At 37.2% G+C, this 17,877-nt stretch overlaps 1 pseudogene; it reads right to left on the bottom strand.

Annotated features, from left to right (window-relative positions):
* Positions 1–7,897: 7,897 nt before the first annotated feature.
* Positions 7,898–8,762, bottom strand: LOC139181249 (Y-box-binding protein 1 pseudogene; annotated as a pseudogene).
* Positions 8,763–17,877: the final 9,115 nt, after the last annotated feature.

Genomic DNA, 17,877 nt, shown 5'->3' with positions numbered 1-17,877 from the left:
AGGGAGTCCTGGCGTGCTGTGGTTCATGGGGTCACAAAGAGTCAGACACGACTGAGCGACTGAACTGACTGAAATGATTCATTGGAAGGACTGATGTTGAAGCTGAAACTCCAATACTTTGGCCACCTGATGCGAAGAGCTGACTCATTGGAAAAGACCCTGATGCTGGAAAACATTGAAGGCGGGAGGAGAAGGGGATGAAAAAGGATGAGATGATTTGATGGCATCACTGACTCAATGGACATGAGTTTGAGTAAATTCTGGGATGGGGAGGCCTGACATGCTGCAGTCCATTGGGTCACAAAGAGTCAGACAAGACTGAGCAACTGAACTGAACTGAACTGTAGTGGCTTACAAAGGAGACAAATTTTTCCTTTATATTCTGGATGCCAAAAATCCAAAATCAATGTGTCCGAAAGGGCCACCGTCACGTTCGAACTCTAGGAGAAAATCCTTCCTTGCTTCTTTCAGCTTCTGGTATGTTAACATGTTCTTTGACTTGTAGCTATATCACTCCAGTCTTTGCCTTCATCCTTAATTGCTTTCTCCTCTGTCTTCCATACTTCTGTCTGTCTCAAATATCCCTATTTCTTTCTTTAAATTTCTATTTTTATTTTTTAAATAATCATATTTATTTTTGGTTGTACTGGAGTTTCACTGATGCACGGCTTTTCTCTAGTTGTTGTGAAATGGGGCTACTCTCTAGTTGAGATGTGTAGGTTTCTCATTGCAGTGGCTTCTCTTGTTGCAGACCACAGACTGTAGGGTATGTGAGCTTCAGTGGTTGCAACACGTGGTCTCAGTAGCTGTGGTACATGGACTTAATTGCTCCGCAGCATGTGGGGTCTTCCCAGAACTGGAATTGAACCCATGTGTCCTGCCTTGGCAGGCAGATTCTTATCCATTGAGCCATAATTGTAGCCCCTCCTTTTTTCTTTTTCTTTTTTTTAATTTTATTTTATTTTTAAACTTTACATAATTGTATTAGTTTTGCCAAATATCAAAATGAATCCACCACAGGTATACATGTGTTCCCCATCCTGAACCCTCCTCCCTCCTCCCTCCCCATACCATCCCTCTGGGTCGTCCCAGTGCACTAGCCCCAAGCATCCAGTATCATGCATCAAACCTGAACTGGCATTTCGTTTCATACATGATATTTTACATGTTTCAATGCTATTCTCCCAAATTTTCCCACCCTCTCCCTCTCCCTCAGAGTCCATAAGACTGTTCTATACATCAGTGTCTCTTTTGCTGTCTCGTACACCGGGTTATTGTTACCATCTTTCTAAATTCCATATATATGCGTTAGTATACTGTATTGGTGTTTTTCCTTCTGGCTTACTTCACTCTGTATAATAGGCTCCAGTTTCATCCACCTCATTAGAACTGACTCAAATGTATTCTTTTTAATGGCTGAGTAATACTCCATTGTATATATGTACCACTGCTTTCTTATCCATTCATCTGCTGATGGACATCTAGGTTGCTTCCATGTCCTGGCTATTATAAACAGTGCTACGATGAACATTGGGGTACATGTGTCTCTTTCCCTTCTGGTTTCCTCAGTGTGTATGCCCAGCAGTGGGATTGCTGGATCATAAGGCAGTTCTATTTCCAGTTTTTTAAGGAATCTCCACACTGTTCTCCACAGTGGCTGTACTAGTTTGCATTCCCACCAACAGTGTAAGAGGGTTCCCTTTTCTCCACACCCTCTCCAGCATTTATTATTTGTAGACTTTTGGATCGCAGCCATTCTGACTGGTGTGAGATGGTACCTCATAGTAGAAATCAAAGAGGACACTAATAGATGGAGAAATATACCATGTTCATGGATTGGAAGAATCAATATAGTGAAAATGAGTATACTACCCAAAGCAATTTATAGATTCAATGCAATCCCTATCAAGCTACCAACAGTATTCTTCACAGAGCTAGAACAAATAATTTCACAATTTGTATGAAAATACAAAAAACCTCGAATAGCCAAAGCGATCTTGAGAAAAAAGAATGGAACTGGAGGAATCAACCTACCTGACTTCAGGCTCTACTACAAAGCCACAGTTATCAAGACAGTATTGTACTGGCACAAAGACAGAAATATAGATCAATGGAACAAAATAGAAAGCCCAGAGATAAATCCACGCACATATGGACACCTTATCTTTGACAAAGGAGGCAAGAATATACAATGGATTAAAGACAATCTCTTTAACAAGTGGTGCTGGGAAATCTGGTCAACCACTTGTAAAAGAATGAAACTAGAACACTTTCTAACACCATACACAAAAATAAACTCAAAATGGATTAAAGATCTCAACGTAAGACCAGAAACTATAAAACTCCTCGAGGAGAACATAGGCAAAACACTCTCTGACATACATCACAGCAGGATCCTCTAGGACCCACCTCCCAGAATATTGGAAATAAAAGCAAAAATAAACAAATGGGACCTAATTAAACTTAAAAGCTTCTGCACATCAAAGGAAACTATCAGCAAGGTGAAAAGACAGCCTTCAGAATGGGAGAAAATAATAGCAAATGAAGCAACTGACAAACAACTAATCTCAAAAATATACAAGCAACTCCTACAGCTCAACTCCAGAAAAATAAATGACCCAATCAAAAAATGGGCCAAAGAACTAAATAGACATTTCTCCAAAGAAGACATACAGATGGCTAACAAACACATGAAAAGATGCTCAACATCACTCATTATCAGAGAAATGCAAATCCTTTTTTCTTTATAAGAACGTTTGTCTTTGGAATTGGAGACCACTCAGATAATGCAGGATAATCTGATCTCAAATTTTGTAGTTTAATTGCATCTGAAAAATTATATTTCCCAAGTAACATTTAGTTTACACATTGTAAAGGGATTTTACATAGACATGTCTTTTGGGGGGCCACCATTTATCCCAATATGGACACAATATTTTTTCTTATATTTTTCAGCTTTTGGATGCTGAGTTCTTTGTCTCATAGTGCCTTTCCATCTTCAAAATAAAAAAAATGGATAATTGAGTCTCCCTCATACTTTATGACTCTGACTCTGATTTTCCTGCTTTTGCATATAAGAACCCTCGTAGTTACATTGCCTTCCCACCCCATCCTGGTAATATCACTTTCATCCTGATATAAAAGTATAACATTTCCCTCTCAAAGTCACTTGATAAGCAACCTTAATTACCTAATTTAAGTTCAAGGGAATAGAAGTTGGATGTTTTGAGAGAACAACTATTCTGCCCACCACACTATAGAAAGTAGAATTACCCTTTGTTCATCAGAGATGCATATTTTCCCATATTTTTCATAAGTCTGTTCAATGTTCATAATAAGAAAATAAGGTGCCTTTTATTTCCATTTAAGTTATTATCAAGTTTAATTCTAAAGTGTCTGTACAATGTTGGTGTTATTCTCTCTGTAAGAAAGTAGAGACTGTTTATTAATTTTAATCACATTTGGATTTCATCATGTATAACTTTGTGCTCAACTTGCTAATATTTACTCATGTGCAGAGTATTTTTCTTTCCTTGGAAATGAAAATAAGTCAAAGGATGTTGACTGGATTATATTGATTTAATTATATTTTTCTTACTATAGTCAAATAAAATTTTTTAAAATAATAACTTAGAAGTCATATTGGGGGTTTTAATTATAAAAGTTTTTGCAAAAGAAAAGTCAAATGTTTGTCTTGGTCTATGGAAATGGAAATGGGCCGAATTTTTTGTTTCTTTGTTCTATTTTTATTTTCATGCTCTTATTAATGGTAATCTTATGTTATTCAAGCAAATGTAATTATTACTGGTGTTGCTGTTGATTTTTCATAGCGTTATAGTTCATACCATTACATACCATTTTTTCTTCCAGTTTTATTGAGATACAGCTGACATAGAGCACTGAATAAGTTTAGGGTATACAGCATAATGATTTGATTTACATACATTATGAAATGATAACCACAATATGTTTAGTGAACATTTATCATCTCATATAGATAAAAGATTAAAGAAATAGAAAAACATTTTCCTTGTGAAGTTCACTCTTAGGATTTACTCTCTTAACCATTTTCATACGTACCATACAGCAGTGGTAACTGCAATCATCATGTTGTAGGTTACATCCCTAAGTACTTGTTTATCTTATCCCTGGAAGTTTGTGTTTTCTGATCACCTTCACCCAATTCCCACTCCTCGACCCCTCTTTCTGGAAACCACAAATACGATCTCTTTTTCTATGAGTTTGTTGGTTTGTTTTTGAAGAATCCATTAGTGATCTTTTAAAGGTAGAATTTTAAAAACTCCTGGACTAGGTTTACTTCAGTAAATATGGAGTTTGATCATTTAATAGAATTTTATATTCTACTTATAGTATAATGGGAAATATTCAAAATTGATTCACTGAAATATTTTTCTTAAGTTATTTCCTGCATTTTATTAATCCAAAGTATAAAGTTTACTGATGTTATCAGTTTAACAATAATCTAAAAAAATTTTTTGTAAAATCAGGTATGTCTATAATCAATTACATTGAATGCATGATGATGAAAATAGATATGAGATATATGTTTAATCAATAAAGGTGTATTTCCTGATTTAGTGATATCACTCCAAAATGCTGAGCACCAAATGAATCATAAATCTGAGAAAGATCAAGTCACAGTTGAACATATATTACCAAAACACAAAGTACATAGAGGATGAAATAATAAAATAACTAAGTTAGAATCATTCAGCAATCTATTCAATAAATATATTTTGAGCATGTTATGCATGATGGCTATAATAGATCAAATAAGCAAATAAATCTGATGCAGTTTGGTATATGCCACTGTAGAAGATATGCAAACTCCTGAGAGTGTACATCTAAAGCATTCTAATTCCTAGAATACGAAAACACTGTAGAAGATATAATCCTCCAATTTTTTCTTCAATAAGTTCTATAAAGTTAAGTAAATTATATATGTATTAGCATACAAACACAACAATAAGAAATCAAATACTATACAGGATTTGGAATATAAATGCTAAAAAGATTTTGAAAAAAAATAAAGGTCACTGGAGCAGTGAACTAAAAGAATTTGAGCAGGACCCTGATGAAAGAGTTGGCCTTCAGTGAGTGGAAGTGTAGTGCAAGAATATTATAGTCAGAGTATACAACATGGAATAGAGGAACAGCAACGAAAATGGCAGCTAAGGGGATGGGGAATAAGAAAGAGGCACAGTGAAGACTAGAACAAGAATTTTGTGGAAGGGGATAGTATGTGATAAGCTTGATTAAAAAAAAAAATCGTGGGCCAATATTGTGAAGTGTTGGAGATTTTTGGTTTGTTCAGGTCATTTATAATGAGCTCTTGGGTCAACCATAAAAATACAGCTCTAAGATCTCGTACTACAGAGAATGTAATAGAAGATTCCAGGAGCACCTAAAGGTGGCTGCCAGTGAATGACTGAATGCCACAGTGATACTAAGGCAGATCCATTCCTATGAGATGTAGGACTAATGTCACAGGGCAACTTTGGTCTCAGGATACTGTATCAACCTGACCTTAATTTTCCTAAAACTGTGTTGCAGTCTGAGACTCTTCATAGCTAATTCTTTTCTTCAAAAAGGCCAGACTTGCAGTGAAGAGTAACAGTTCTTTCCCTCTTCTCTAGCTTCCTGTCTCAACTTCCCCATGCTCCCACAGGACTTTATGGCAATAAAATTTCTTGCCCTTTGGATAACATGACTTATAAATTCTTAACCTGGAAAGTGCAATAATGAAAATGAGATTTTATTAGGACTAAAATTGTAATGCTATACCAAAAGAAGTGAAAAGTAAAGCCCTGGAAATTGGGAAAGTATGGATTTATTTAAGAGCTATGTGAGATGATAGGAAATTCAAATTTGACAACACATATGGCAAGAAACCTGTGTTATGAAGATTCCCCAGGAGGAGGGCATGGCAACCCACTCCAGTGTTATTGCCTGGAGAATCCCCATGGACAGAGGAACCTGGCAGGCTACAGTCCATGGGGTTGCAGAGGCAGACCAGACTGAGCAACCAAGCTCATCACAGATGGCAAGAAAACAATAAAACAGGTATGATGTAGAACGATTTGCTCTGATAAAAAGAAGCAATACATATATCCAATCAAGGATTTCCTTCCAAAATACATAACGAACTTCTTCAAATCAGTTTAATAAGACTGTTCAAGTCAGATTAGCTTGAACAGGTTCTTCCCTATAGATGATTCCAAATCTCCAATAAACATATTAATATGTAGTCAGCATCAATTAGTTATCAAAGGGATGCTAATTAAAATCTGAGGAACTATTAAATGCTTGTAATAATGCTGAATTTTTTTTAATTTAAATTTATTTATTTTATTTAGAGGCTAATTACTTTACAATATTGTATTGGTTTTGCCATACATCAACATGAATCCGCCACAGGTAAAAGCAGATAGATAGTATCAAGTTTTTGTTAAGATGTAAGACAATCTGATTTCCTGTATACTCCTGGTAGTGTAAACTGGTACATTCACTTTGGCAATGGCTAATATAGTTGACTATATGTAAACTCGCTAGTCCAGGATTTCCATTTCATTCCTGGTATATTAATTCTCATTGCTGTGTAGTTTCTATTATTTGAATATACTAAAGATTATGTATTCATTCTACTGTATGTATATAAATGCATATAAAGTTTGAAACCAAGGGGAACTAATCTGTGAAGCTAAAAGTAAACACAGTGGTCATTCTTGGTTGAGTGTGCTCCAATGCTGTTGAAAATATTATATTTCCTGGTTTGAATGATGGTTATCCATTTATTCACTTTGAAAATTCATATAATTATATGCTTATGATTTATGCATCAATAAAATATTTTATGTTGTGTGTTATACATGCATATTGTACTTATATATAAAGGGAAATTTTAAGATAACAAAAAGTTATAGTCTTGTGGATTAGACAGTTAAGAATTTGCCCGCAAAGCGGAAGACCCGGGTTCGATCCCTGGGTCAGGAAGATCCCATGGAGAGGGAATGGCATCCCACTCCAGTATTCTTGCCAGGAGAATTCCATGGACAGAGGGGCCTGGTGGGCTACAGTCCATGGGGTCGCAAAGAGTCGGACACACTTTCCAAACTAAAATGTTCACATTATTCTTGTTCTATCGATCTTACTGTATACAGTTTTACTGTTGGATTTGTTCAATGTTTTTTATTTTATAGATTTATCAGGTTAAATAGGATTTGACTTTCCCATTATAGAGCAAAATCCTGAGCACTAGGATAATCTTCATATTCATTCATGGATCTCTCCTTAAACAGAAGATACCTTGGTCCCAAAAACTTTGGTCATTGCTCTTGTATCTCCATTTCTTGTATGAAGGATGCACCAATACACACATATTCCATGTTTGTGTGTGCTAGGTTGAAAATTATATGTATTTTTAACTTCCCAATATTATCACCTTAAATTTCCACTATTATGTTTTAATTAATAAGACTTTTTAATTATTTAAAATTTTTATTAACAGGTGCTTACAGTTTGTTGACTTTTTTGAAAAAATCAAGCTGTAAACTTTTATTACAAATTAGAAATGAGGTTTTTAAAAATATCAAACCTTGACCAAATATTAAACAATATTAAACAATTAAAAAACCTTTAAAGGTATATAAAGAAAAACCAGGCTCTTCGAAAAAAAAAAAAAAAAAAACACCTTTTTTATTAACAAAAAGAAATGTCTTTATCTAAAAATAATAAAAACTCCATGCTAAATAGATAATGCAGACAGTTCTAGTTATCTGTTCAATGGACAAAAAGCAAGAACTTATGATCTTCTGTTGCAATATTTTGTTCATTTCTAATTGCTGGAATTTGATTTTAATTACTTCTTGTAGAATGACTAAACCAAACGATGGTAGAGATGATAGACTGTCATTGACTCAGCTCCGTCCTGCTCAGTCTAGAAAGCAGACAGATTCTTAGCTTATGGGTCAGCTGCTGTTTCTTTCCCATCTCCTGGTTGAGTGTCTGTATCAGTAACTGAGGTTGTGGCAGTACCAAGGTTGAGGTGGCTGCTGACTTTGGGCCTCATCTTGATTTTCCTTATTTTCTTCATTGCTGTCCTCTCTGGTCTGTGTTTGGCGAGGACAGCCTCTGTAGAATTGTGATCTAGGTATAACCCCATAGTTTATTCTGTCTCACTGGTCTACCTTGTTCTCTTGCACCCTGGTTTTCAGCACCCTCCATCACTTCTCCCTGCACAGGATGGTTGGAATGCTGTAGTCATTGTCCATAGGGTCTCCATACGTACTAAAGTGGGAACCTTCGCCTGCCATAGGGCCCTGGCATTCAGGAGCATTCTCCAATCTCTCATTCTCTTCTTCATTCTCACTGTTCTGCTAATTCTGCTGATAACTGGGTGGACATGGATAGCTTCCCTAATGGTTATGGTCTGCTATATTTACTGCCTGGTGATGGAACTCCACCAGGACCAGTAACATCTGCTGCCTCCACAACCTTTTCTCCTTCAACAACATCAGACTCCACACTCTCTCCATTTCCTACTCTGCAAAGCTACTTCCTGGGGCTATTTTTCTTTATGGGGTTTGCTGTACTAATATTGATACATTTTCCTTGGTGGCATTCCTGTTGGTGAAACCATATCTGTTTCTTACATTGAACCATTTAACAGTTCCTTCAACCTTCATTGTGAGGACCTTGTCGCCACTGATATATGAGCCTGCCCAGGCCACTGCTTCTTGCATGACTGCCCATTTGACATGGTTTGTGTCCTCTGTGCTGAGGGCAGGGCAGCAGGCAGCTGTTGGGTCAGCCTCTCACTGTTCATGGTTGCGATGATGACTAGGACCAACTGTGGCAGCTGGGGTTCCTCCCGGTTTGTTATGATAACAAGGTGGCAATGTGGGCTGCTCAGGACTTTCTGGGGTCGTGCTCTTCAAATTTCAGTGAAACAGTTGTCACTACACTGTCATTCAAGGACTCGCCGTTTGCCCTAATGAGCCATTTTCACATCTTTGCTATGAAGGTTCTAGATATAATTTAGATTCTGACAATGAGCTGCACCAGAAATAGACTTATAGAGCAGAAGAGTAAAAGAAGTTGTTTGTCTTTATTGCAGTAGGCAGCAACTGTTGATATTGCATTCACCAGACCTGACTAATTGTAACAGTCAGCAAGAGTTCTTTCCTCCCTGTAAGTCACAAATGTCAGAGCTCCAGGGAAAGTGTGACATTTTCAGATGTTTCCTACACTGTCCTTACCAAATTTATTTTCAGTTCAGTTCAGTCACTCAGTCATGTCCGACTCTTTGCAACCCCATGAACTATAGCAGCCAGGCTTCCCTGTCCATCACCAACTCCAAAAGCTTGCTCAAACTCATGCCCATTGAGTCAGTCTCATCCTCTGCCATCCTGTTCTCCTCCTGCCTTCAATCTTGCCCAGCATCAGGGTCCTTCCAATGAGTCAGCTCTTCGCATCAGGTGGCCAAAGTATTGGAGTTTCAGCTTCAGCACCAGTCTTTCCAATGAATATTCAGGACTGATTCCCTTTAGGATAGACTGGTTGGATCTCCTTGCAGTCCAAGGGACTCTCAAGAGTCTTCTCCAACACCACAGTTCAAAAGCATCAATTCTTCAGCACTCAACTTTCTTTATAGTCCAATTCTCACATCCATACATGCTGCTGCTGCTACTAAGTCACTTCAGTCATGTCCAACTCCGTGTGACCCCATAGATGGCAGCCCACCAGGCTCCCCCGTCCCTGAGATTCTCCAGGCAAGAACACTGGCATGGGTTGCCATTTTCTTCTCCAATGCATGCAAGTGAAAAGTGAAAGTGAAGTCACTCAGTCCTATCTGACTCTTAGTGACCGCATGGACTGCATCCTACCAGACTCCTCCGTCCATGGGGTTTTCCAGTCAAGAGTATTGGAGTGGGTTGTCATTGCCTTCTCTGATGACAACTGGTAAAACCATAGCTTTGACTAGACAGACCTTTGTTGGCAAAGTAACGTCTCTGCTTTTTAATATACTGGTCTAGGTTGGTCATAGCTTTTCTTCCAAGGAGCTAGTGTGTTTTAATGTCATGGCTGCAGTCACTATCTGCAGTGATTTTGGAGCCCAAGAAAATAAAGTCTCTCACTGTTTCCACAGTCTTGATTCCAGCTTGTGCTTCATCCAGCCTGGCATTTCACATGATATTCTCTGCATATAAGTTAAGTAAGCAGAGTGACAATCTACAACCTTGATGTACTCTTGTCTCTATTTGGAACCAGTCTGTTGTTCCATGTCCAGTTCTAACTGTTGCTTCTTGACTTGCATACAGATTTCTCAGGAGGCAGGTCAGGTGTTCTGGTATTCCCATCTCTTTAAGAGTTTTGCACAGTTTATTGTGATCCACACAGTCAAAGGTTTTAGCATAGTCAATAAAGCAAATGTAGGTGTTTTTCTGGAACTCTCTTGCTTTTTCTATGATCCAGCGAATGTTGGCAATTTGATCTCTGGTTCCTCTGTCTTTTCTAAATCCAGCTTGAACATCTGGAAGTTCATGTACTGTTGAAGCCTGGCTTGGAGAATTTTGAGCATTACTGTGCTGCACTCAATATGCCAGCAAATTTGGAAAACTCAGCAGTGGCCACAGGACTGGAAAATGTCAGATTTCATTCCTATCCCAAAGAAAGGCAATGCCAAAGAATGCTCAAACTACAGCACAATTGCACTCATCTCACACGCTAGTAAAATAATGCTCAAAATTCTCCAAGCCAGGCTTCAGCAATACGTGAACTGTGAACTTCCAGATGTTCAAGCTGGTTTTAGAAAAGACAGAGGAACCAGAGACCAAATTGCAAACATCCACTGGATCATCAAAAAAGCAAGAGAGTTCCAGAAAAACATCTATTTCTGCTTTATTGACTATGCCAAAGCCTTTGACGGTGTGGATCACAATAAACTGTGGAAAATTCTGAAATAGATTGGAATACCAGGCTACCTGACCTGCCTCTTGAGAAATTTGTATGCAGGTAAGGAAGCAACAGTTAGAACTGGACATGGAACAACAGACTGGTTCCAAATAAGAAAAGAGTACGTCAAGGCTGTATATTGTCACCCTGCTTATTTAACTTATATGCAGAGTACATCATGAGAAACGCTGGGCTGGAGGAAGCACAAGCTGGAATCAAGATTGCCAGGAGAAATATCAATAACCTCAGATATGCAGATGACACCACCCTTATGGCAGAAAGTGAAGAGGAACTAAAAAGCCTCTTGATGAAGGTGAAAGTGGAGAGTGAAAAAGTTGGCTTAAAACTCAACATTCAGAAAATGAAGATCATGGCATCTGGACCCATCACTTCATGGGAAATAGATGGGGAAACAGTGGAAACAGTGGCAGACTTTATTTTCAGGGGCTCCAAAATCACTGCAGATGGTGACTGCAGCCATGAAATTAAAAGACGCTTACTCCTTGGAAGAAAAGTTATGACCAACCTAGATAGCATATTCAAAAGCAAAGACATTACTTTGCCAACAAAGGTCCGTCTAGTCAAGGCTATGGTTTTTCCAGTGGTCATGTATGGATGTGAGAGTTGGACTGTGAAGAAAGCTGAGCGCCAAAGAATTGATGCTTTTGAACTGTGGTGTTGGAGAAGACTCTTGAGAGTCCCTTGGACTGCAAGGAGGTCCAACCAGTCCATTCTGAAGGAGATCAGCCCTGGGATTTCTTTGGAAGGGATGATGCCAAGGCTGAAACTCCAGTACTTTGGCCATCTCATGTGAAGAGTTGACTCATTGGAAAAGACTCTGATGCTGGGAGGGATTGGGGGCAGGAGGAGAAGCGGATGACAGAGGATGAGATGGCTGGATGGCATCACTGACTTGATGGACTCGAGTCTGAGTGAACTCCGGGAGTTGTTGATGCGCAGGGAGGTCTGGCGTGCTGCGATTCATGGGGTCACAAAGTGTCAGACACGACTGAGCAACTGAACTGAACTTGCTAGCATGTGAGATAAGTGCCTCTGCCAGAGACTCCTGGACCCTCACAGTCTTGAGGGTGAGGGACCTTCACAAAACTTGACCCACTGGAGAAGGCAATGGCAAACCACTTCAGTATTCTTGCCTTGAAAACCCCATGAACAGTGTCAAAATTTGCTTTAGTAAATCTGAAATATGCTGGTGCTCTGCAACTGACTTCCAAGCCTAGCAATGGTTTTAAGCACTTAATTCCTTGTATTAAATCCCTTTTCAGAAGAAATACCTAAAATGATTTTTATATCCCATATCATGCTGATATAGTCTCAATATTATAATGTTGTAGGAAATAACTATTTTTAGCAAACATAACTACTCCAATTACATTTTCTTAGGTGAATTGTTGTATTCAGCAAGTACATGTGCTTTTATTGTTTTTAAAGTTCATTTTTACCCTTATATCAGCTTACATTGGGGCTTCCCTGGTGTCTTAGTGGTAAAGTATCTGCATGCAATGCAGGAGCCACAGGAAACACGGGTTTGATCTCTGTGTCCTGAAGATCCTCTGGAGAAGGGAATGGCTACCCATTCCAGGATTCTTGCCTGGAGAATTCTATGGACAGAGCAGCCTAACGGGTTGCAGTCTGTGGGGTCACAAAGAGTCAGACACGACTGATTAATACTTTCACAGCTTATGTTAGGGCACATGTAAATTACAATTATTCATTGATCATCTACAGCCATGCCTCTGAGTATTATAGGTTTAGTTTCAGACCACTATAAGAAAGCAAATAGTATAGGAAAGTGAGTCAAACAATTTTTTTGGCTTCCCAGTGCATATAAAAGTTATGTTCATACTGTACTGTAGTCTATTAGGTATACAATAGCATTATGTGTAAAAAATTTATATACCTTAATTATAAAGTAATGCTGAGGGGGAAGGATAAACTAAGAGTTTGGGATTAATATATACACACTACTGTATATAAAATAGATTACCAAGAAGGACCAACTGTATAGCACAGGGACCTATGCTCAGTTTTACATAATAACCTATAATGAAAAAGATTATGAAAAGGAATATATTTAATAAAAATTATATGTATAATTGAATCACTTAGCTGTATATTTGAAAAATAACACAATGTTGTAAATTAACTATACTTCAATAAAAATAATACTGCTGTTGGGAAAATGGTCCTATACACTTACTTGAGGAAGGGTTGTCACAAACCTTCATTATGTAAAAAGCACTATCTATGAAGAGTGATAAAGCAAAGTACATTAAAACAAGATACGCCTCTTCTATCTTCTTAACATTGTTCTATGTCCTGGTGTTATAAGAATATTGTATAACATACTTTATGCTTACAATATATTATAAATTATAATCCTTGGTTTGGCAACTAAGACTTCTTTTGTTATAAGGACACTTGGATTAGGTAAAAGATTGTCTTATTTTATTCCACACTATAACCTGTCATATCGTAAGAATTGATTGCATTATAAACTTTACCATTTACTTAATAAACATAATTTCCTTCTATGTACAAAAATATATATTTGTTTGCAGAATTACAAAGATGAATGCAAAGTGGTCTATTTCCCAATGCACACACAATCCAAATGACAAGGATAAGCATAGTCATGGCAAATTATAATGAGTTTAGCTTATGTTGAACTCAACATAGAAGTATTAAAAAATAGCAAACTATGATAGCATAACCAAAGGGTTTCTTTCTGCATCAAGAGTTTAATAAACCTTGACTTTTGAATAGAAATGTTGTCTGCCCCTAATTTGAATTCAATCAAGGCTAACAAGGAAGAAGGACATTTTGGATATACAGAATAGCTAGAAAATAATATAAATGCATCAAAATAAAAGCACTCTTAGGTAATTAAAAATATTACATGATACTGGAGTATAAATTTTATGCTATCAGGATGAGTTTGAATTTTATTCTCTAGGCAATCAGAAGCCAACAAAAGAGAGTTCTCAGTGGAAAACATGATCAAAGTTGAATTTAGAATTTCAGTGGTAATAGGAATTATGGAATAGAGGGGAGAATAATAGGTGTTCTGAAAATACCAATATCCTTCCTTTTCCTTGTCCTTAATGTCCATTTTGTAAAGGTGATGCTGTGTCTTTGACATAACTGCTGGAGTGTAAGTGCTTGACATTAAACTTTTAAAATTATTGATTGTAATGTAAGTGTCTGATGTTAAGTTTTTGATTGCCAAGGAATCCATTTCAAAGGCATCCATCTCAAACATATTGTCAGCTATATGACATAGCTCAACTAAATGAAAAACAAGGCTGCCCCACCATGAGATTTTCCTTTTAGAAAACCTTGAGTAACCTAGGTTTACCGAGAGTGATCTCTATTTTTCCTTCCCATGCTCTAATTCCCACTCTTATGCTTAAATTCTCCAATAAAGAGTGAACATGTGAAGTCTTAGGCATCCCTCTTTTGGACACCAATAAAGGCAAAGCTCCAGGTTGGCATGCTTTCTCTCTCTTTCTCCATGACTTTGCTATGTGGCCCTTGAGTGTGCCATGTACCTTCCAGGACCTCTGTCTGAGTAATACATATCTTTTTTCCCAGAAGTTCCTTGATGGCTTTTTTGCTGATGTGCATCTTGCAATCAAAACAAGAACTGCAAGAGCCTGTCCAGCCACAACACTGACTTTGGTTGGGAAGCTATCTGTGGGAGATCCCATAAGTACATCAAACATTCTTAGACAATAGTGTCACTATTGATATGCCGAGAATGACAGTAAAAACCTGGCTTATAACAAAAATGAGGTACTTAACAACTGAAGTTCTTCAGAAGTGAAAATGAAAGTGAAAGTGGCTTAGTCATGTCCGACTCTTTGCGACCCCATTGACTACACAGTCCATGGAATTCTCCAGGCCAGAATTCTTGAGTGGGTAGCCTTTCCCTTCTCCAGGGGATCTTCCCAACCCAGGGATCGAACCCAGGTCTCCAGGATTGTGGGCAGATTCTTTACCAGCTGAGCCAGAAGGGAAGTTCTTCAGACAAGGGTCCAAACCAATCTTTCAAAAGTTATATTTTTTTGAATTCTGCTATGTATAATAAGAAATATTAATGCATGACTTCATGAACTCATACCTGGTTAGTTACCTTAATATTATAATTTTAATGTTTTGTTTTTTCAAAAAAGCATGCCCATAATTTGTATAGTTGGTCTAAATTCTACCCATTTTTATATTTTGTCTAATGATATTGTTGATCAATTTACTTTTTGAATAAATTTGGCCTATTATCAAATCCCCAATAAGCAGTAAGAACTGAGAAATCCTCCAAGCTAAAGTGAAGCATTAACAATAGGGTTTCAAACCTAAAATGGTTTATGACAGACCATTTTATATTTAAGAAAATCAATGTAAAAGTGTCTAGTAAAAGCTAGCTCATTACCTATATTTCTCCAATTTTTCAAGACAAATATAATGTCTCTGATATTTTTCCCTTATTATTCTTTCTTTGGCTGTCTTTTTTGTCATTGAACAAATTTTGCTGGATCCCAAGGGATGAAAAGTTCATTTTAAAGTCAAATATATAAGCTGTAATTAGGTTCAGGACTTTATTTCTTTAATGAAAAAACTGAGGTCACAGTATAGTTCTGGTTTATCCTTATGGATAAAGATGTTAAGATCCCTTCTTATTAAGTTTTGTGCTTTTTTGATCACATTCAAGAAACAAACAAAAAATTCAATTATTTAATCACTGTGTCTTTTTCTATGATGGAGTAATGGAACCATCATATTATTCCTGTTTTTATTATCCATCTTCCTATGTTCTATTATGACTGAATAAATGACAAAGTTAAAAACAATACTTTTTGTTCAATACTTCTGAGTGTCTTTGAATGCCATACTTTTGCACCAAACTAAACATTACTTTGGCCACCTCATGCAAAGAGTTGACTCATTGGAAAAGACCCTGATGCTGGGAGGGATTGGGGGCAGGAGGAAAAGGGGACAACAGAGGCTGAGATGGCTGGATGGCATCACCGACTCGATGGACATGAGTTTGAGTGAACTCCGGGAGACGGTGATGGACAGGGAGACCTGGCGTGCTGCAATTCATGGGGTTGCAAAGAATTGGACACGACTGAGTGACTGAACTGAACTGAACTGAAACATTACTCTTAAAATTTATTATATTCCCAAAACAGGGAAGTTTCTCATAAGGAAATATTTAAAGAGTTCTAGTTTCTCAAATTACCCTTGGATTGACTAGTGAGTAAAAAACAATGTTCTTGACTCACTGGGTTTTAATTCTCTGTCAGAGTTATCTCCAGAGAACTGCATTTCTACATCTAGGGAGACTCTTGCCTGTCATTCTTAATTGAGAACAGCAGCCCAAGTAACACAACAGTGTAAAGAAAGAGCATCAGTAAAAACGTCACATCACTATGAATTAAAGTAAATGGATTTACTAGCTATCAGTGCATCTGTCAGGACATTGCCAGTCTTGACTCACATATCATATGTATGAACTGTTGATCATGGTTGATTTTTCCTGATACAATATGTACACCAACAATTATAGCAATTGCCTGCACAATGTAAAATCAGTTGGCAAAAGCTGTAATAAAAATTGTGTTATACTACTGTAAGTATGTGCATACAGATTAATTGGACAAAACAGCAATTATAGAAGGACAAAGAGAAGTTAATTATTTATTATATGATAAATAGAGCATACCAAATTGGAATGAAAAAAAAATTATTATCCAGTCAAGTATCTTAGGATAAATAGTGATTTAGGAAACATACATTTAATTTCTATAACTGCATCTGTACGTTTACTTCATTTTTTTTTTTTTACTTCAATAGGTACTTGATGGACTAAAGCAGTACTTTAAAGCTAGGAGATACATGTCAGAATAACTTTTTCAGCTCTCTCAAAATATGCATTACAGCTGTATTCACTTGAAAAATTTGGGCAAACTAAAATATCAAACATAGAAGATGTTATATATTGGTACATCAAATTAAAAGACTGTAATGGAAAAGATATAAGAATAACACCTAATTTTATTGATATGAAAAAACATCATAATATGGTATTGAGAAAATTGACCAGGATATAAAATTACATGTGTAGTATACCAGAGGTGGGAAGTAAAAGAGAGAGAAGAATTAGAGAAAATATACCACAAAACAATAACAATTATTCCTAGATACTGGAATTAAAATAGATTTTCCTATTTCATTTACTCTGTTACCTTTGCTTATCTATATTTTCTAATTCGTCTTCCCTTGGTACATACTTATTTTGCATTAATAATATTATCAAAGTTAGAAGAATGAGTGAGTTATGTATTATGTGTTATATATAATAATTATACATAAATAGGGCTTCCCTGATAGCTCGGTTGGTAAAGAATCTGCTTGCAATGCAGGAGACTCCAGTTCAATTCCTGGGTCAGGAAGATCCCCTGGAGAAAGGATAGGCTACCCACCCCAGTATTCTTGGGCTTCCCTTGCGGCTAAGCTGGTAAAGAATCCACCTGCAATGAGGGAGACCTGGGTTTGATCCCTGGGTTGGGTAGATCCCCTGAAGAGAAAGGCTACCCACTCCAGTATTCTGGCCTGGAGGATTCCATGGACTGTACAGTCCGTGGGGTCACGAAGAGTGGGATGTGACTGAGCGACTTTCACTTTCATACATAAATAATGCATTAAATTATATTTAATGTGCAATTTCATATTATGTATTAGGGTTTCCCCAGTGACTCAGATGGTAAAGAATCTGCCTGCAATGCAGGAGACACAGGTTCAATCCCTGGGTTGGGAAGATCCCCTGGAGAAGGAAATGGCAACCCACTCCAGTATTCTTGCCTGGAGAATTCCATGGAGAGAGGA

This window comes from Bos indicus, chromosome X, assembly GCF_029378745.1.
Source record: "Bos indicus isolate NIAB-ARS_2022 breed Sahiwal x Tharparkar chromosome X, NIAB-ARS_B.indTharparkar_mat_pri_1.0, whole genome shotgun sequence".
NCBI lineage: Eukaryota > Metazoa > Chordata > Mammalia > Artiodactyla > Bovidae > Bos > Bos indicus.
This window is presented reverse-complemented; position numbering and strand designations above follow the sequence as displayed.